A 22,668-nucleotide genomic window follows, 5' to 3' on the forward strand; every position below is an offset into this window, starting at 1 on the left:
GACAGTTGTTTGTCCTTCCTATTCTGAAAATACATCCAGTGATGGGGATTCCACAACCTCCCTTCGTAACATTCAAGTTCTTAACTATCCTTATAACTAGAACATTTTTCCTAATATTAAACCTAAATCTTCCTTGCAGCTGGTTAAGCCAATTACTTCTTGTCCTTCTTTTGGTGGACATGGTGATTATCATCCTCTTTTAAAACAGACCTTAACATACTTGAAGACTGTTATCAGTGTGTATATATATATATATATATGGAGATATCCTATCTCCTAGAACTGGAAGGGACCCCAAAAAGGTCATCAAGTCCAGCCCCCTGCCTTCACTGGCAGGACCAAGTACTGATTTGCCCCAGAACCCTAAGTGGCCCTGTCAAGAATTGAACTCACAACCCTGGGGTTAGCAGGCCCATGCTCAAACCACTGAGCTATCCCTCCCCCCTTTAGTTGTCTTTCCTGAAGACTAAACATGTCCAGTTTTTAACCCTTTCCTCCTAGATGAGGTTTTCTAACCCTTTTATCATTTTTGTTGCTCTTCTCTGGATTTTCTCCAATTTGTCCACATCTTTCTTTCAGTGGGGTGCACGGAATTGGACACAATTCTCCAGCTGAGGCCTCACAAATGCTGAGTATAGTGGGACAACTACTTCCCTTGTCTTGCAACATTCCTATTAGTACACCCTAGAATGATATTAAATGATTATGTAGTAAGAACAAATTGCAGGATCAGAATGGGGGACAGAAGGCTCATGGGAATCAGGCTGAGGGGGACCAGTCTCTAATGCTCCATTTTATCCCCTCAGCCTGCTCCCCCTTGGATCTCATTTTCTTGGTGAGGACTCTCGGGTTACTTTCCAGTTTCAACTAGTGTCAGTTTTCGAAATCTGGATAAACTGTGGACACAGAAGTTCATCCACCTCATGAAACACTGTACAAATTGTTGATACACATGAATATTGGATGAAACAATGACTCAATCTTAATCAGTAGAAATCTGGCCATTTACTTCAGTAGCATAAGAATTTCACTCATTGTTTTTCTCACTTGTGAGGGCCTAAACTCATATGCTTTGAGAAAAGTGGGGCCTGAAGGTGAGACGTTTGAGAACTACTGATCAAAGGCACAAGATAAGGTTACTTGGTTCAAAGAAAAGAGACAAAAGACTGTAAAGGACAAGAACAGAGAGAAAAGAAAAGGTAAGAAATCCAAGCAATAGCCTGTGAACTTGGTATGACCTTAGAAAAAGCTAGAGAGAAAGCTTTAGGGTCTGTTGGATAAAGAGGCTTAGGCCTGTAAGCTTAGAAACTGCTCCTTTTGTTCTTGATTTCTTCTGCATTCAGAGATGCAGGACTTGTACATTCCTTGTAAATAAACAAGACTGCATCAAAGAAAATACCAGATCCATCAATTTCCCCTTCCAACTGGAACTGGGCCCTGAATTTTGAACTAGCCACTCATGTCAAAAAGGGGCAACAGTAGCATTTCCTGTTAGGTTTCTTCTCTGCAAGATAGAATGGGTGTATAAGTGTGTGTGTGCAATGGACTTTGCTTATCAAAGATTTCCAACTTGAAGGGTTCTGTGTTATGCTACAGTTAATGTGACTTTCAAAGAATTTAAAAGATCAGCAAACCTTATGGTCACTTAGTTAAATCTGAAAAGCAAGAAGGAGACCTTTTCTTTAATTTAGTCTTGATAAAATAATGTTACGTAACCAGTCATCTGGCTGTTTTTTAGTTGTTTATTTAATATTGTGTATTTAAAAAAACCATCTTTTTTATTTAACATAACACATTACATTTTGGCCTGTTTTAAGCCCACATCACAAAATCTGGCACTTTGCAGACCCTAAAAGACAGCAAAGTCTCTTTTAATAGATATGAAAAGAGCAGATAAAAAGTATTTGGGGGTTGTATAAACATTGAAAAAATTAATCAAATTAATATGAATCAATGCTGAGTAATATTTCAATTTCCACCACAGGCTGTAATTAAATGGAATATGACAGATAACATTTATACAGAAAGGGCTAAAAAGAAAGATTAGTATGCTAAGAGGTTTGAATAGTAGCATTGCAGTTAATTATGAAACAAAAATAAATGTAGTAAATTCCTGAGATTAACAATCAAGCAGCAGGGAGAAAAAAGAAATAATGAGTAAATTGGTGAATTCAAGGAAGTAATGCTGAGAATAAAATGGCATGTGCTGATCAGTACTGTATGTGGGCTACAAATTCAGCTAAAGTATTTTAACTGAGTACTGACATTGAAAATATAATTATAAGACTCCAGACATGTATATAGATTAGGTTTGATCCAAAACCCACTGGTCAGGATGGTGACTAAAGTTAGCAATGAGAAATATACAATAAATTAATGGACATGTATTGCATATTTAAGAAGATGGATAATGGGTGCTTATTAGAAGAAGGTTGCTAAAACAGAAATATTGATGTAAGTAAAAATACATCAAATCTAAAAAGATTATGAAATGTAGAGGAGAAATTCCAGAAAAGCAAAAGGTTTAATTGAAAAAGGTAGTAAGTCTTTCAAAGGAGTTTAGAAAAGTCAGTGAAACATCCCCATTCACACATCACTGGGGCAAGCAAGTGAAAAGCACCATTCAGTTAGAGGTAATATAGGGAATGATTGAAGGAATAAGGTCTGGACAATGAAAAAAGGTTAGAACCTCTGGAGAGAAAAAGAAGGATTTTGTCAGGAGGCACCACAGTATAACAGAATGAATACATCCATGCATTATTTAAACATATTTTTACCGCCTAAAGCATTTAGGTACCTCACAATAAAACCAAAATGAGCAAAAAGAAAACCTGAATCATCTGTAGGGATGTTTCAGTGTTCTCTGTACTCTAAACTGAGTTATAAAACTAGAAGTTTTCTGTTTAAGAAGATAGCACTGAAAATGCAAATAGTGCTTGGTGGTTTTGTTGTGTCTGAAGTTTGAAAGTCTAAAAACAATGGATCAAGTTCCTTTGAGCAAAGCCAAAATAAAAGGGATTTAGCCTCAGCGGCCAACAACATGTCTGCTTGATCCTACATTTCTGTCCATGAAGAGAATGAATTCACTTGAATCCATCCCATTCAACAATCAAAGGGAGACTGAGAGCAAAAAGGATATAAGGTTTTCAACCAAAATCTCTTCATAACAGCTCTCAGAAACAATAAGATGGGGGTGGGGGGGAGCTAGAGCTGGAGTGTTGCTGCTAAAAGCAGCTTAAGTTTTGTTTACATCTTGCTTTCCAATGTTAAAAGTGCCATTTCTCATCCCTGCTAACAGATTGAAAATTACCTCCAATTCATGAATGGTCAAGATAGAGAAAGGACAGAAATTGTCCCCACACTTACAGCCAGCTGCAGGCCCTATTCAGGTCTCTATTCCTCCCAAGCTGCTGTGGCTGGTGAGAGAGAAATTCTAGAAGCTTTTAGATTCTGTTAAAGACAACAGACACGATGGTGTCAATTTGAAATGAAAAATCCAGGAACTGAGCAATAAAGAGAAATTTCTAGAATTTAAAATGATTAAATTTTCTAGTAAACTGCAGTCCTTAGATCTGAGAATGAAGTAGCTAGAATCTTGTAAAATTTACATCATGGTGGCCAAGAGCTCAGCAGTTAAAATGTCTTTGTTAAAACAAGGTTCCTAAGTTTACGGTAGGCTAGAAATGTGAAAGAATCAAGCCAGGGACAAAAAATCTTAGCATTGTGAGCTTACAGAACAAAAACACATTATGGAGTAGATCTCAGTAAAGATCTAGAATTCCCATAACACTGCTATAGAATCCCTTATAAAAGACAGTAACTATGAACTCCAGCAAGCAGTATAATAACTGCCACACGTTCAGAACAGAGGGCGGCTTCTTATGAAAACATTGACAAAAGATCAGATAGAGATGGATGGCTACAAGATTCAGCTGTTCCCTGACTTGAGTGCTGCTGCTCAGCCATGGAAAAAAGTGCTGAACAGTGTCAAAAAGGATTTTGTTTCTGAGGGCACCTCAGCTTCACTCCTGTTTCTGTCAAATTTTGACTTAAATACACAGAAACAAATTACCTGTTTTAGAAGGCTGAGTCAGCCATACAATAACTATCTAAAATAAAGGAAGCAAAGAAACAGTCAGCAGACAACTCCATAAATGAATCTCTTGAAGAAACTTAGTATTGTTCTTCATTAATAGGAAGATAATAGCGTGTTAAGTGGACTATACTATTGCATGGTTATAATGCAATATTGGAGGCTGCTAGTAGATGGCACCATATTTTATTTCTGTAAAATGAAGAATTGTCATCTAGGAGAGAAGTGGAGAAGGTCCAAGAATAGAAGTTGCTACTTTTAGATGGTAAGGTCTTTGGGGCAGGGACTGTCATGTGCTATTTGTGTGTTCACTGCATGGCACAATGGGCCCTGATTGGGTGAGGCATCTAGGCACTACAACAATATGAATGTTAAATAATAACCAAATCAATACTGACAACCAGGTAGCTACTGTACGTGTAAAATCTGCATTTGACCCTAACAAAATCTGGAAACAGAATGCCGTCAGATTTCATTTGCTCTATTAGTTCTCCCATATATATAATGGGTTCTTTTAATTTGTAATTATCATCCATGTTGCTTTTAGAATTCATGAATATATGGGTTGGATTAGCACCAGCTACTTACTAATGTTACATCAATCTAAAAATCAAAAAGGTTATTTGAATGATAAAAGCTGATTTAAGAATGATTGTGACTTTAACAAAGAAAGTAGGATTAGTACTTGGCAAGAGGTGCAAGTGGTTTATATTATCCACATAAATTAAAACCAGTGGTGAGCCAAAGAAAAACTCTTCAGGAATCCCGGCAGGCACATGTGAACACTATTAACAACAACATGTTAAAGGGGGACATTTTCAAAGTGATGTGTGAAATTTGAATGTGAAGAGTCATGTGGCTAAAAACTCCTGCACTGCTGTGAAAATTCAGCTCTTTGTGACCATTTGAGCAGATGATTGGAGAACTATTGATTCTATTAAAATGCTTATATTTTCCAGTACTGACTGAATAGGGATTTATAAGGTTTTGCGTACCAAAGACTTTAAATAAATTGAACATAGAGGCTGTGATACAAGCTTGAATGAAAGCATCACAATATGTGGATAGGTAGATGGATGAATGGGTGAATATAAATAATTTAGGCTAGCCTGAACCCCAATTTTTCCTTAAAAAAAAAAAAAAACACAATGCTCTTTGCTACCTTAACTCTGAGATATTCTACTGTATAATACTTCTCTACATAGTGTTTGTTGAGAAATTCTAATAATTAACTATTAACTTTTATCACATTTAGAAGTCATGATGAATGTGTCATAATTATTGACCAATAAGACTAATCATATTCATCATGTCAAAAGTTTTTCAAGTAAGAAATAATAACCCTTAAAGTGTGCAACAATACCAATTTCATTACTAAATAAAATGAGGTAAAGAATTTAGATGTGCACAGAAAATGAAGTATTAAGGATTAGGAGACATAAGTATTTTCAATCTGCCCTGATAAACAACAGAAGAACGCTTAGATGTTTTTATTTTTAACATCTTATATTATTCACTTTATTTAAAATCCTCAGTGACAGTACAAAGGTAATTGAACTGAGTGAACTGTCTTATGATTCTGTGCTCATCTCCAGACTTTGCTCTCAGATCAAGGCCGGCTCTGGGCACCAGCCGACCAAGCACGTGGTTGGGGCGGCACCTTGTAAGGGGCGGCCAATCTTGGGGTGGTGGGGCAGCGCTCGGGTTTTTTTGTTTGTTTGTTTTTGGTTCGGGGGGGCGGCGCTCGGGGGGGTTTGTTATGGCGGGGCGGCGTTCGGGAGTAGGATGGGGTTGTTATAGCGGGGCGGCACTCTTTTTTTTTTTTTTTTTTGCTTGGGGTGGCAAAAAAGTTAGAGACGGCCCTGTCTCAGATCCAGGAAACTACAGACCTGTTAGTTTGACCTCAACTGTATGCAAAAACTTGGAATGAATTTTGAAAAAGAAAGTTAAGGACGTAGAGGTGAATGGTACTTGGGATAAAATACAACATGGTTTTATAAAAGGTAGATGGTGCCAGACCAACCTGATCTCTTTCTTTTAGAAGATAACTGATTTTTTTAGACAAAGGAAAATGCAGTAGATCTAGTCTACCTGGATTTCAGTAATGCATTTGATACAGTTCCACATAGGAAATTAGTTAAATTGGAGAAGACGGGGATTAATATGAGAACTGAAAGGTGGATAAGGAATTGGTTAAAGGGGAGATTACAATGGGTCATTCTGAAAGATCGGTTGCTGAGAAACTCCATTAGTAATCAGTCTTGGGACCAATCTTATTTTACATTTTCATTCATGACCTTGGCACAAAAAGTGGGAGTGTGTTAACAAAATTTGTGGATGACACAATGTTGGGAGGTATTGCCAATACAGAGGAGGACTGGAATATCATACAAGAAGATATGGATGACCTTGAAAACTGGAGAAATGCAAATTGGATGAAATTTTATAGTGCAAAGTGCAAGGTTATGCGCTTAGGGACACTTAGGGACTAACAAAAGTAATTTTTGCTATAAGCTGGAGACTTATCAGTTGGAAGAGACAGAGGAGGAGGAAAACCTGGGTATATTGGTTGATCACAGGATGACTGTGAGCCACCTATATGATGTGAAAATGGCTAATGCAATTCTAGGATGTGTCCGGCTAGATATCGCCAGCAAAGATAGTGGGGTATTATTGCCATTACACAAGATACTGGTATTGCCTCATCTGGGATATTGTGTACAAGTTTGGTCTCCCAAGTTTAAGAAAGATGAATTCCAACTGGAACACATGCACATGGAAGAGAAAACCTCCTTTACAAAAGGAGAGTCACAGAACTTGGCTTGTTTTGCCTAACTAAATGAAGGCTGAGGGAAAATATGGTCTCTATAAATATATCAGAGGGATAAATACCTGGGAGGGAGAAACGTTATTTAAGTTAAGCGCCAATGCTGACACAAGAACAAATGGATATAAACTAGCCATCAACAAGTTTATTGACAAAGTTTTCTAATGATCAGAGGAGTGAAGGTCTGGAACAGCCTTCCAAGGGGAGCAGTGGGGGGCAAAAAACCTAACTGGCTTCAAGATTAAGCTTGATAAATTTATGGAGGGGATGGTATGATGAGATGCTGACAATGGCATCTGACCCACCTGCAACTGCTAGTAGCAATTATCCTCACAAGCTGGATATGAGACACTAGCTGGGGAGGGCTCTGAGTGACTACAGATAATTCTTTCCTGGGGGTCTGGCTGCTGGGACTTGCCGATATGCTCAGTGTCCAACTGTTCTCCATATTTGGGGTTGTGAAGGAATTTCCACCCAGATCAGATTGACAGAGACCCAGCAGGTGGGGAGGCGGTCATTTTCCTCTGCAGCATGATGCATGGGTCACTTGCAGGTTTAAACTAGAGTAAATATTAGATTCTCTGTAACTTGAAGTCTTTAAATTATGATTTGAGGACTTCAGTAACTCAGCCAGACGTTAGATGATCTATTATTGGAGTGAGGGGTGAGGTTCTGTGGCCTGCAATGTGCTGGAGGTCAGACTAGATGATCACAATGGTCCCTCCTGGCCTTAAAGCCTATGAGTTTGAAAGACTTTAGCGCACCTAGATACTTGAGAGCAGAATGGAAGGCATGACAGCTTGGTCATTCATTGTTTAGAAGTCTAGCAGCATCCTCCATAAGTCCATTTTATGACACCCTAAGAATGGCCAGCCATGTGTCATTGTGCCTAATGAAGCTTCATCAACTGAATCTTCCATCTCTGCTCCCACTTTGCCTCTTGGACAGTCTCTCCTTTTCTTAATATAATCATCATCTTTGCACCTTATGTCTCCTGGACTTTCTTCTCATTCAGTCCATTTATTATCTAAATGACTATTTATTCAACTTTCTGGACTTTCTATCCTCTTTTTCATTTTCTCCTCATTCTTCCACTAGTCTTGTTGTGTCACCAGTTGATGAATGATGAGACAATCTCAAAAGTTTAGTTTCCTATCTAAAGTTTCTGAACCTTTGAAATCTAAAAAGTCCATGAGAAGAAACAGCTCATGAGAACAGAGTCCCTTGCAAGATTTCTAGTACTTTCCCCTTCTGGTTTGGCCAAACATACAATATGAATAGTCTCTCTCACTGTACTTTGGCATTCTCACTTCTAGTCGTTGCCAGAAACCGGAAGTGCAGAGGCATACAAAAATGAAGCACAATGAAAATAAATTAACCAAGCTTCCTAAAGCTAAAAATAATTTGGTTTGCAAAGAGTTCAAGTCTTGGGCAAACCAAGGGGCCGGATAATTTCTCATTGTATCTGGGCCAGTTCGCCTATTCCAAATAATATTTTTGAGAACTGCAATTTGGACCCTATTTTGTCACTTATTTGGTACACTTACTCTTTCAGATATTGATATGATTGAGGATGAGCTAGTTCTGTGGTTGCGAGACACAAAGGAGCAAAACACCTGAATGTGGAAAAAGAGACGCCCAGATATATGGGCAGTACTATAACTATGTTTGGCAAAGTTATGGAATGGAAATTCTACCTTCAGCCACATAATTGTATGTGATATCAGATGTGGAGGGCTATGGAGAGAGTTCAATCCTACCGTTCTGGTAGAGAAGGATCTGTTCATAATTACTTATTAGGTATCTTTCTAGCTAAAATAATTAATAATAATAAATAAAACACTTAGTTCTTATTTAACAGTCTTTCATGAGTAAATCACAGAGCACTTTACAAAGGAAGGTCAGTATAATTTCCCCCCATTGTACAGATGGGAAAACAGAGGCACAGAGAAGGGAATTGACTTGCCCAAGCTTCCCCGGTAAATCAGGGCTGGGTCCAAGAATAGAATGGCCAGTTTTTCTGTAAGGACTAATCATATGATCATTAGTCCCAACTATACATAAAGCATAGCTACCATAGTCAAGACCTAATCCTGGAGCACATGGAACTCCCATTGACTTCAATGGAATTTCCACACTGAGTACCACTATAGGATCAGACCTTTATCATAGAATCGTAGGACTGGAAGGGACCTTGAGAAGGTAATCTAGTACAGTCCCCTGCACTCATGACAGGACTAAGTATTATCTAGACCATCCCTGACAGATGTTTGTCTAACCTGTTCTTAAAAATCTCCAATGATAGAGATTCCACAACCTGCCTAGGCAATTTATTCCAGTGCTTAACCACCCTGACAGTTAGGACGTTTTTCCTAATGTCCAACCTAAACCTCCCTTGCTTCTTGTCCTATTCTCAGAGGTTAAGAAGAACCATTTTTCTCCCTCCTCCTTGTAACAATCTTTTATGTACTTGAAAACTGTTATCATGCCCCCCTCAGTCTTCTCTTTTCCAGACTTTATATTGTTTTATTTAGAGTTTATACAGGTTTTCAGGGAAAGGGAGGTGTAAGATTCTTGTCTACTTTAAAATTGGAGCAAGTTTGAAATTAAATGCATTCTTATTACTTGTTTCAACAGTGCAAGCAATGTGTTCCATGCTGTACAAAGTACAAAGATAAAGACAGTCCCTGCCCTATGCTATGGTGATGTCTAGAGGCCCCCACTGAAGTGGGGACCCCGTTGTGTTAGACGTAGTACTTACACATAGTAAGAGACAGGCTTTGCCCTAAATTTACCATCTAAATAGACAAGACAGAATTATTATCCATCGTTTATAGACAGAGAACAAAGAGATTGAGGGTATGTCTACACTGCAATTAAACACCCACAGCTGACCCATGTCACCTACTGTGGCTCAGGTTGTGGAGCTATAAAATTGCAGTGTAGACATTCGGGCTTGGACTGGAGCTTGGGGACCCCGCGAAGAGGGAGAGTCCCAGAGCCCAAAAGTCTAAATTGCAATTTTATAGCCCTGCGGAGCTCCAAGAGCCTGAGACTGCAGACCCGGGAAAAGCCATGGGTGTTTTATTGCAGGTAGACATACCCTCAGAGACTTGCCAGACTCACAAAGAGTCTGTAGCATGGCCAGGAACTGAGCTAAAATCTCCAGAGATGCAGCCCAGTGCCTTCATCACAAGACTTCATTCCTTTTAACAAGAAAGCTTACCGTTAACCTTGGGTTTTATGTTATATTACATTATTAAAAGCTGGAGGCTTGGAGTAAAGTGAACCAAGGGGTTGTAAATAAAAGCATAGAGAGGGTTACAGTTGTGTGATAAAATTCACACTGTAAGTACATCCAATTTGAAATTGCCTTTCGGCCATCTTCAGAAGCAGAATGTCTGATGTTTTATGAGAAAACAAAAGGCAGGTTTTAAATGAAGAAAACTATCATTTGGATGGTGAAGTCTTTCTGCAAAAATGATGAACTTGTGTCCAGGCAAATCAACAGATATTCTGGGGTGTATCTGGGACCAAATATCACCATTTTTGCTACTAAAATGTGTTTGCTGATGGAAATGGTCAGATTTTTTACCTGAACCAAAATTCACAAATATCTGGTCTCAGGTGGAAAATTAAAACAGAAAGGAAATTAATAGCATAACACAGGTCTACTGGGGCTGCTAGCCTTTAGGGCACTGAGGGAGAATCCTATATTGACTTTGGATTTCTGAATAAAATTGCTTCCAGGAGATCAGTTATGGGAAATGAATGAGAGTTTCTAGGGGAATTGAAAAGAGAATATTTTTTAAAAAAATTGTAAAATATGGTGATAAACCCCTTATTTAAAATGAAATGCAAATGGTACATCTATTTGATAAGGTACCACAGCAGAAATGAATATGAATAATAGAGCATAGACCTATCTTTAAAAAAATGAAGCCATAAAAGCTTAATGTGTCTGAAAGAAAATGAAGTCCAAATTTTTTTACATCACATTTTGGAAACCAGTTCATTTTAATATAGTTTAAATCTTTTATTGTAAAACTTGTTTTCTCAGCAGTCATTATGGATAATGTAACCATAGGTGGGAAAGATATATTTTAAACTAAACAAAAACCAGCGTAATTATAAAGTTATAACAAATAAAACTAGACAATGTCTGTAAAGCACTTTGAACATGAAGGCACTACATAAATGCTGTATATTATAAATGGTACTAAATGGAAATGTAATGAATCTGGCATTTAAAAGAGCCACGGTGCCCAAAGCAAACAAAATATGAAGATAAAGTTAAATCTTACACTAACTAAAATTACTGGAATTCAACGTAACTAGGAATGGGGTCTCCTGGCTATGCTTGCACTAGAAATATGATGCTTAAAAATATAATGCAAAGAAAATGATGCCTGATGTCATTTTATAGGAGTCTGGGGTTTTGATTGCAATTTTAACTTTAGGACTCTAATGAACATGCGAGTTTATGTCTATGCAGTTTAGGTGAATATGCAACTACATGCAAATATCAGATATGGCGGTGGTCCCAAGCAAATACTCTGTTTTGCTACTGAGGGTAAGTATGCAAATTATGCACCAAATAAACAACTTTGTTAAATTTACCTAAAAACAACATAGCCTTTTATGTACTTTTCTAATAACCTTTTTGCACAGGGTGTCAGAAAAGAGAATTGTTATATTTCTATTGATCCTACACTGGATATCCTCAGTGTTCCTCAAAGGAAAGCTGATGCAGCCTCAGCTTGATTTGAAGGTCATCTGCTTTCTCAAAAGGGACCTATCTTATGTGCAAACAAGAGGATGGTTTATTTCAATTTACCAGAGACTGAAATGTTTTGTTAAAGGTCAGCAGACACTGAAAAGTATTTCCTAGGCTGAAACTTTTAAAGAAAGCTCTCACAGAAGAGTGCAAAATGCCAAAGAGGGCCCTCATTTATAGAAAGAAAAGACATATGATTCAGTAGATGTCTAAATCACCGCAGCTTACACAGCAGTGCTACTCTATGTCCCCAAACTCTGGGACATGCTCCCCTGGGGGTGTGCTGAGGAAAATTTGGGAGGACACGGGGGGGAGGCAGGCCAGCCCCCATAGGGGGTGGGGAGGGAGCACCACCCAGTCCCTCAGATCTGCCCTCAGATCTGCTCTGGCCCTGCCCCCAGCCATAGCTCTACTCCCGGCCCTGGCCCCAGAGCCACCCCCAGCGTTGGTCCTCCGGCTGTGGCTCTGCTCCCGTCCCCACGCAGAGTCACAGCTCCACTCAAAGCCCTGGCCCCTCTTCTGGCCCCAAACCCACCCCCAGCTGTGGCCCCAGCCTTGGCTCCCTTACCCCTCTCCTCCAGGAGTAAAAAGTAGGGTTGCCAACTTTCTAGTGCATAAAACTGAACACCCTTGCCCCACCACCTTCCCAGTTCCTGCCCCGAAGCCTCATGCCTGCCCCACCCCTTCCCTTAGGCCCTGCCACTCACTCCATACCCACTCCCTCCATCGCTCGTTCTCCCCCATCCAAACTTCCTCCCAGATCCCTCACTCCCTCCCTCATCCAAACACCTCTGCCCCAGCCCTGAGCCCCCTCCTGCACTCCAAACCCCTCTTCGCTGGCCCCACCCCAGGGCCCACAACCCCAGCCAGAGCTTGCACCTCCTCCCACACCACAACCCCCTACCCCAGCCCTGATCCCTCTCCTGCACCCCAAACTTCTCATCCCTGGACCCCCCCCAGATCCCGCCCCCCCCAGCCAGAGCCCTCATCCTCCCTCACACCCCAACCCCTTGCTCCAGCCCAGAGCCCCCTTCTGCACCCTGAACCCCTCATTTCTAGCCCCACCCCAGGGCCCGCACCCCCCACCTGGAGCCCTCACGCACCCCAAGCCCCTGCCGCAGCCTAGTGAAAATGAGCAAATGAGAGAGGGTGCAGGAGGGGGCTCAGGGCTGGGGCAGGGATTTGGGTGCAGGAGGGGATTCAGAGTGTGGGCTCCAGGTGGTGCTTACCTCAGACGGCTCTTGGAAGCAGCTGGCATGTCCCTTCAACTCCTAGGGACGGGGCGGCCAGGTGGCTCTGCATGCTGGCCTTTGCCCGCGGGGTAGCCGTGGTTCCCAGCCAATGGGAGCTGAGGAGCCGGCACTTGGGGCCACAGGGACATGCTGGCTTCTTCCAGGAGCCATGCGGAGCCAGGGAAGGCAGGGTGCCTGCCTTAGCTCTGCTGTGCCACCAACCGGACTTTTAACGGCATGGTCAGCAGTGCTGATTGGAGCCGCCAGGGTCCCTTTTTTACCGGGCATTCCAGTCAAGAACTGGATGCCTGCCAACCCTAGTAAATGGGAGCATGGTATGAAAAGTTGAGGGATCACGGTTCTAGGTGTTTTTAGTGGTTACTGAAGATTAAGAATATTGTGGTATTTTTAAAGATAAATGGCTGTTCTATGGTGGTATATTTTTTTAAGTATTTTGGTATTATTTAGGTCTGTGCTATGATAATGCATAAGGATATTGTAAGCAAGATATGGAGAATTTCTCTCTGTTTTAGTCTCTATTAAAAATATATGGGAGGCAAAGTACAATGCTGGTTGACAAATACTGGGAGAAAATTAGTGTTGAACTTAAGTTTGTGTGGCTTATGTGGCTTCATAGGAACCCAATGTTCTGTGGCTTTCACACCACACAGACTATCAGCCAGAGTAATGCTCCCTTCCCTACATCACCCTCACCCCCAATCTCCTTAGACTCTAGTGCCAGCTGGCCACTGCTGTGATTATACATGCATAACTGCCCTCCCTTATGCCCCATTTGGTCTGTATATGCTTTGTCTTTCCCTCTTGCTTTCCTTGTTTATCTAGAGGGGTCTCTGGAGACATTGGAGCATCAAAGAGAGGTTGCCCAAGGCTGTGCTACAGGTAGCAAGAGATCAGATCAGATTTCCTACATGTCATATTCCACACAACTATAATGTCTGTTCATCAAACCACAGACTGCACATTCACTTATTAATCAGAATTAAGCAACTGAGTTGTCCATTCTCTGGCCCAGGCTGTCCTGGTATAATGTAAATTACATTATTACTTGAGACTGTCATTTCAGTTCTTTGGTGCTGGTCACATGGGCAGCCAGATCCTTTTGGGGTGGTGTCTGCCATTCCTCCCAGACACCACTCAGTGTAGTGAGAGGGGAACCTGTTCTTCCACCTGTACTGGTTTGTTGTGATAATTGGGCCTATAAATTTACTCTAATGGTAAGCTCAACTGTGAAAAGTACATGTATGTTCATAACATGCCACAATAACCTAAAACAACAGATATTGATGGGAAAAGATGGGAAAGCTAGACAGAGAGACTGAATTAGTCCAAACATAAAGGCCTACTGAACTTACACAAAGACCCCTTTTGTGTGTGTTTTGTCTCGTTTTGTCTAATGGGAAATGTGGTTGGACTTTTCCTGTGAGACTGTCAAACAAGGGTTTTTTCAATTTAAAACTCTCTCCAGTGAAAGGCAATAAGGGATGTTGTTAAAATGAAAACCGTACTTAATATTTTACTTTTCAAATGCTTTAAGTGTTTTTCTTTCTCTTCTATACATTTAATAAAAGGTTAAAATGACATTTAATGGTGTATTTTCCTTGGTACTAAGCAGGCTGAGGTTTCTGTATACCAAATCCTAAAACTTACTTAATACTGTTTAATATTGGACAGCAAAAGAGTCTTGTTAACATCTTTAACTCTTTGGGCCCATGTAATTCATCTAAATGAACACAACAGGTCTCACCAGTGGAGCTTCAAAAACCAATGTGAAGCCTGCTGGGCTGCAGCCTGTTGAATGAATAGCATGGGCTAAAATGTCAGCAATACAGCTCTAGGTCATCTTCTCATCATATACAAGCAGCACCATCTCAGCTCTCCAAAGACTTGGAGTGAATAAAATGCCGCTGCTTGAATCTGATTCTTGGAAAGAGTGAGGTCATGCTGGTGGGTGAAAGAAGCATTTTGAAGATCTCACCACTCTTGTAACATCGGTAATATTTAACCTCCATTGAGGGTACCCCCCCGACCATTAAGACTTTGCTGTTTACCTGGACTCCTCACTGTTTTCTATACTTAAATAACCACAGTTGCAAGAAAAATCCATTTCTGTTCATGACTGGAAAGAAGACTGAATCCTTCTGTTGTTGGATTTGGCTTAGCCATAGTGATTGGCATGGTGATTACTGTCATTCTCTGTGCATGGGTCTGAAACCACTGACCCTAAAGCAGCTATAACTGGTTTAGAATTCAGCAGTCCATCAGCTCTGAGATGGTTGAGAGTCACAGCCTCACCCCTGTGCTGCACTTTCTTCACTGCTTCCCCACTGAATGTTGCCTTGTGGGCTGTGCAGAAATGAGTGTGCTTGATCGGAAAAGGGTTTGTTTTCCATGGCAAAGGCTGAGGGGGACCAGGCGAGGCTGGAGAACACAGGCATTCTGTCATGGTTAACAATAGTTGGAAGATTTGAGATATATGATGGCTCAGCTGTGTAGCTTCTCTTTTTCTTGTTAGTGGAGAGGGAAACAGCACCACAGACTCTTTCACACGATTCTATTCTACTCTATTCTATTTAGGTTTTTATAATACCATCATCACTGAGGTATCTGAGAACCTTCATGACATGCATTAAGCAATGTGACTAACATCTGTCATAAGTAGTTTGCTCTTTATCTCATCCTCTCCACAGTGGGGAAATTGTGTGTGTGCAGTGGAGTGTTTGTATTGGTACAATTGAGTTTGGTTTTGATTTGGTTGTTTTCTTTTTACGTGCATGATACTGTGTGTTTATGTGAGTGAAGGGAAGGTTGAAGTGCACTTTTCCCTTAGCGCAGAAGGTGGTGAGATCTGTGATGGTCCTGTAGGAGTTCATTCCAAACTTGTGGACTGACCCCACAAGAAAGCTCTAGCTCCTGCACAGATGAGCTTTTCCCTTATGGTAGAGACTAGTTCCATTGTTTCTGAGGCATGGAGTTGTCAACCATGGACTTCAACCCCGAGCTTAGATATGCTGGGCGGCTGGGCCAAGACCATTGAGCACCTTGAACTGGTCTACCTCTGATCCCTGATTAAAAGAGTTTAGACCTTTGTTTGCGATATTCAGAGAAGCAAAGAGATTTCATTTAAATTACCCAGAAGAGAAGAATGTGTTTGTTTTATGCTGGACTTCATTAGCTTTTTTAGAATGAAAGAGTGGATGAATAGTTTTGCTGGAAAGCTAAACACAGACAAACCAAGGAACCAGGCAAATTTCTACTTTGCCTCCCCATCTCCATGATAGGAGACCACAATCAGGTCCTCTGTTTTTTCTTCATCCTGTGGTTCCTGGCTAAACAATGGGAAGCTTCAGTGAAAATGAGAGAGTGCAGATTTCTGGAGACACTGACTATCTCATGATTGGTGAGGGGGAAAAGTAAGGAAACACCAAGTCTATTAGTTCCAGTCATGGGTCTCCAGAAGGAGACTTCAGTAGCAATTATAGTGGTGAGAATCGAGACTTCAGTACCAGACCTCTCAATGAAAACACTTTCCTAGAACGCCTTGGAGAGAGATGTAAATCAACACTATTCTACAAAGGATATGATCAAGTGACCTCCCTAGAGATTTTTTTGTTGGGAGTCTTCTGCTAAAATCCTTGGGATCCTCATTTGCTCAAAGAAAAGCCACAATCCATTTTTCAGACAACAGAACACTTGTCTTTAGTTTTTACTCCTACAGAGTTCTGGAATTTATTTTACAGAGCCTTGGAATTAAAAATGGGATAATATGTGACTCTTGCTTTATTTCAGTTTTCCATTAAGCTTGTGATTATTTTATTCCATATGAGAAAATACACGAAAAAGACATTAGGTTGAATTTCCTTTTATAAAGAGGTATTGCAGACTCTTGTAAAAGGAAATGATCAATCCATGCTCTGGAATAGTGAAAGTAAGGGTATCATTGAACTCATCAAGATAAGCAACATTGTACAACATATCTCGCCAATATCATTTATTTAGGATCTGACCTGGATTACTGCAAATATCCAGAACATCCATACATTTGCTTTGCCCATGTTTCATAATGCATACATATCAGGAGGCAGAAATAAGGTTGCACAGATTACCTGAATTCTGGCATTTCCTAACGCTTGGATGCTTTACTTTGTGACCACAATAATGTTATTTTAATGTAGTTTTTAGTATAGCATATTATGATTTTTTTTGTATTGCACATTTTAAATTTATAAAATTGCCTAGAAATGCTTAGTATAAACTGAAATACAAAAATAAATAAATTAAATGAATGTAGGACTTCAGAACTGTCAAAACTAGAATAATTCATGAGCACTAAATTTTCATAAAATGAAATAATCAAATATATTCTAAATAGAAACAGCTGTTTATTCAACCTGCAGTGAAATTTATGCTTGTGGAACGATGAAAGTTTCTGAAATATAGTTAAAGACATTTTCATTTCTGTTCACCACTCACTCATGTTTTCCATTGCCATTAACAACCAGAATACAGTGTAGACAAGAAAAGTAATCTCTTTAGTTTATATGCTCACCTGCAAGATATAATGATTGAGTTTATATCTAACAATTCCATGTAATAGCTGGGTTTCCACATACAATTTTTCATGCCACCAGGGATTTCTTGCATACCATTTTAGAACATTCTTGGCCCTTGTGGATTTTGTAGAGGAGATTCGGCGCATGCTATCATGAACCAATTCACATTCTAAGCAAGTTTCAAGCACATGATGACGTAAGTCTAGTCTTTTTTGCCCCCTGTAGTGGTGGAATGTCCCTTGCATACTTGCATGCTGATTGCTCTCAAATGTTACACAACATATGCCGGCATTCCACTATGTTTTACAATGACAAAGTAATGCATTCTACTCTCATTATGGGTTAATTTGTGGCCAGGACTAACATGTGCAGAAGAACAGGAGGAAGTAAGCACTCCTCTGCCCCCTAGCACAGCTGCATTACACCAGCCTGGATTGCAGCTCCAGCCAGGTACAAGAAGAGCAGGGATTTCATGCCTGATACTTCTTACTTTGAGCAAGTGGTAGGGGAGCGTTAGAGCCATGGCTCCACCCCCACAAGCACTGGCCAGAGGAGCTGGTTGGCCATAAGTATGGGAAAACATGCTGAAGAGGGCAGTAGCACATGGCTCCCTCTATGGAGCAAGAAGAATGTGTTGGAGGAATTGCAACTCCACTCCTCAGAGAAGCAAGAGCCCAGATCCTCAAACCATTGAAGACTGGCAAAACATAAAACTTGTGTATCAGTTAACAGTTTTCTGATACCCAGAAGAACATTCACTTAGGGTGTTTTTTTACATTTCATATTACAAATCACCTTATCTTGACTGTGCTTATTTTCACACCTTACAGTATTATCTATTATTGAGATGTGTAATACTACATAAGGCCCCAATTCTGCAAACATATGCATTGCACGAGCTTAACTTTATGCTTGGGATTAAGTCTTGAGTCAATGGGACTAGTCATGTGTGTAAAATTAAATGAACATACAAATGTTTGCAGGACTGAGGCCTAAATCACATATTCTCATCATCACTCTATGTCACAGCTCATCTCACTGAAAACAATCAGATGTTTTCCAAAGAATTCTAGTGCAGAAAAGATTCCAGTTACAAAGATCAAGGTGGTAAAACACAGGGAGCTGTCATATAACTGCTCCCTGGTAGGAGTCCCTCAGGTGGAGGGTAGAGGAGAAGCAGGCCCTATAGACAGAAGGGTTCTAAACAGAAGAGCATGCTGTCTCTTTTTCTCTCTTTAGTGTAATTATCTGGATGGACAATTTGAAATGGTTGTCTGAACAGCCAAGGTGTACAGGAGCCAACCCAAAAATGTTTCATGACTTGATTGCTGTGAAAATTCTAATAAAGCCAACTTGTGTAGAGACTGAAACTTGACCTCTGTCTCTCAGTTAAGGAACCATGACAAACAGAGCAAGGGTGTAATATTTCTAACCCAAGAGCTGAGCAGACTCCTTGTAAGTGGCGCCTAGTGGGTAAAACCTCCATCTTCCTGGGATAAAAAGTCAAGTAAACAGAGAACCAACACAGTTATGAAAGTTCTCTTTTGTTTTATTTTGCAAGTTACAAAGTCTCTGTGTGCTAATGTTTGGCTGCTTTTAGGGCTTCAACGTGTGGTTGCTTTTAGGGTAAATAGAGAGTTGGCACTAGGTTCTTGGAAGTGTTTTCCATTAACCTGGAGAATGTTTTGAGGCAAGAAATTAAAAACAACTGTATCACAACAGAACTTTTCTAGCACCTTTCTTGTTCCTGAAAACCTGGCTATGCCCTGCTCCACCAAGTACTAAAGCTCTCTATTTCACAGCTCCTTTCTAACTCAGCCTGCTGTGACTTTCTGCTTCCACTATGTGCCTGTGATAGTGCTATCTGTTTGCACACATTTTTCATTAATATTTCACTGGTTCTTGCCATCTGTAACCCAGAGCCCCATCAAGACAGAGACCAACTCAACTTTGGACCCTGACACGGAAAACTAAACTAGAGGGCAGACTTGAGAACAGGAGGCAAACAGCCCAGGGAAGGCTTTTATTCTTGTTCTGCTACTAAACTGGATTAATTTGGAAAACCCAGATTTCTCACCCCAGAAACATTAAAAAACTTGGTTACAGATAGATGTGGCAATGAAAAATTACTACAGTTTGAGAAGGCTTATTTTATTCTACTGTTTGAAAATCTAAATAAAGAAACTTATTAATGGAAAATGAGAAAAAAACCAGTTTTGTTGAGTAGGAACAATTTAATGAGCATTAACTAAGTCTGAAAATTACCTTCCTTTCTATGCACCAAATAGAAATACATACAAGAATACTAGTTTGTTGGCTGATGTAAAAATTACCAAGCACAGACCTATTGAAAGAACTTACAAAGTTTGCATACCATACTGATACAACAATTGGTGTTGAAATAGACAGAAAAGGGGAAAGTGGAATTGTCCCTTCATGCTTACAAGGAGATTAATCTGCAAATAACCATCTTCCTGGAATAAACGTCTTCCTCTATTTATGCACAGGGATGATACACAGCAATGGGCTAGTGATGGATTAGTTAGCTGCACTAAGAAAAAAAGAACCAGTCCTAAATATAAAATGAAGACTTTATTTAGATTTGGTCTCTGTCCAAGGAAAGTATATATTATATGAAAGGCTTGTATCAGCTAGGAGCCAAATGGAGGGGAAACAAAGAGTTTAGCTTCCGAGACTCTAAATCAGTAGTAGCAGGAAAATAAGGGATAAACTACCTCTGTAGATTCTTATAAAAATCAACCTAATCCTTCCTAATGCATTGCTTGCTAAGTTTTATATCTCCAGAATCCAGGCCAAACAGGTGCCTGTTGGCAATTAGCCTTGATGAGCCAACAGAAACCTCCTGAGGGCAATGCTAACAAACCTAATTGCTAGCAGCTGTGAGTCCTTGGGCTCCCTTGTGGTGTTCAGCCTCCTGCTTACAGATCCCTACTAGGATTCTGGCATCACACCTGATAGTAAAATATGGATGAAATGGATGCAAATATGACAGACTAGGGATGTACTTTTGCATAACACAAGAAATTCATGAGTAGCTCTTTATTAATGTATCTAAGCATACAATTCATTTGTATTCGTTTGCAACATAATAAGCCTGGGTCAGGGGACATTGTCCACTTGGTTAAGGTCCCAAGTTCAGGTCCCAAGTTTATTAAGCAAAATGTTTTGCAGAAGCTAATATGATTAGATATGGTTTAGAGGTAGCTGGATCAATCACAGTGGAGTGAAAGTAATAAATTAGTAATGTTGTGTCTTCTTATCTACACTCCTATTTCCACAGCCAAATTATCTGATCACTTTTATCCTGGTATTGATCTAGCTTGTGCAGCTGTTACCTTCTCAGCATTCTTTTCAGATTTTTCTCAGCTCATTTCAGTGTCATTGTTCCATAGGGGATATAGGATGAAGAAGGAAACTGCAGATGATCATTAAGGATCAGAGTAACGTCAAGATGAAAATACTAGCAATTTTAATTTTTCTCCAGTTATTTGATGGGATCTCACAGAACATATACAAAATAATCTAATAAAGATTGTGAATGCAGAGCAATGTGTGTCAGAGGTAAAATCTTGTGGACCGCTAGCACAAATAAAAACAAATTCTAAACTGGGGCTTCCATCCCAGAAATTACTTGGCACTCCAAATCAGGAAATTGAGAAATATGAATTGCTTAACTTAGGAGTAAATACAATATTTCATGTTAGTGCATTTTACTCATTAATATGAACAATGCAGGATCTGTAAGAAATTTATTTTTGTGAATTTATTGCCAGTCTTAGTATGCTTGAATTCCATTCTAATAAAACAAAAAGTTAAAAGCTAAAGCTCTTCTTATCAAATATTGCTCTTTGTGGGATATTAACTGTTCTACATGGAATAATAAAGTATTTAATAGAACACATATAAATGTTTCTTATTGCTATAGCTTTCTCAACATTCCAGATGGGGTATCTTTAGCTGAATTACATGATAACTTAGGTCTTGACCCTGTAAGATGCTCTGCCAGGGCAAATACCAGCCCCACTGAGACCTATTGCATTGTACAAGTTTTGCTGTAAAGGTAAAGGTTAATTATGAAAACACCCTTCATATTGTAGTATCCATGACTTCTTAACTAAAAACCCAACTCAGTAGCCAATATTTTATCAGTAGAAGCATGCTAGCTCCACCCCATTTTGGTCATCGTGATATTTTATGGCATATACTGATTGAAGTTATGTCTTATGTGTGTTTTTGTCCTCTATATCATTAGAAAGGGTAAGATCCTCATCCCCACTACAGGCCCTTTATGTTGGGTACAATCCCTGATCTGTACTCCTTTGATGCAGGAATTTAGGAAGGCAGCTGCAGATTATCCTTCCAGAGACCCATTCAAAAGCCGTGGTATAGAGACATGTTGTGGGGATGGGGCTGCATCATGTAGTGCTGTGAAGATTTTGGATAAACCCAGAGCCCCGAGGCTAGAGGAGTTCTGTGCCCCCACCAATTATTAGGGGTGTGTGCTCCTGCTTGCCCCCCCCTTGTGCACACCCCTGCACACCTAGATACATTAGATCAGTCCTGTGTTCTTCACCTGTAAATAGGGTTCTCCCCTCCCTGCTGTTCATCTCTTCCTGTTAATTTCTTCTCCTGAAGTCCCTGTAATATCTTCATTAGCCTTTGACTGAGTATGCAAATTGCCTTCCATTGTAAGGGTATGTCTACACTACGAAATTAGTTCGAATTTATAGAAGCCGGTTTTATTGAAATCGGTTGTATACAGCCGATTGTGTATGTCCACACAATAAAATGCTCTAGGTGCTCTAGTCGGCAGACCGCGTCCACAGTACGAGGCTAGCGTCGACTTCCGGAGCATTGCACTATGGGTAGCTATCCCACAGCTATCCCACAGTTCCCGCAGTCTCTGCCGCCCCTTGGAATTCTGGGTTGAGATCCCAATGCCCGGATGATGCAAAACAGTGTCGCGGGCTGTTCTGGGTACATGTCGTCAGGCCCCTCCCTCCCCCGTCACAGCAACGGCAGACAATAGATTCGCGCCTTTTTATCTGGGTTACCTGGGTTACCTGTACAGACAACATGGAGCCCGCTCAGCACAGCTGAGCTCACCGTCACCATATGTCCTCTGGGTGCCGGCAGACGTGGGACTG

This window comes from Trachemys scripta, chromosome 3 (assembly GCF_013100865.1).
Source record: "Trachemys scripta elegans isolate TJP31775 chromosome 3, CAS_Tse_1.0, whole genome shotgun sequence".
Classification (NCBI taxonomy): domain Eukaryota; kingdom Metazoa; phylum Chordata; order Testudines; family Emydidae; genus Trachemys; species Trachemys scripta.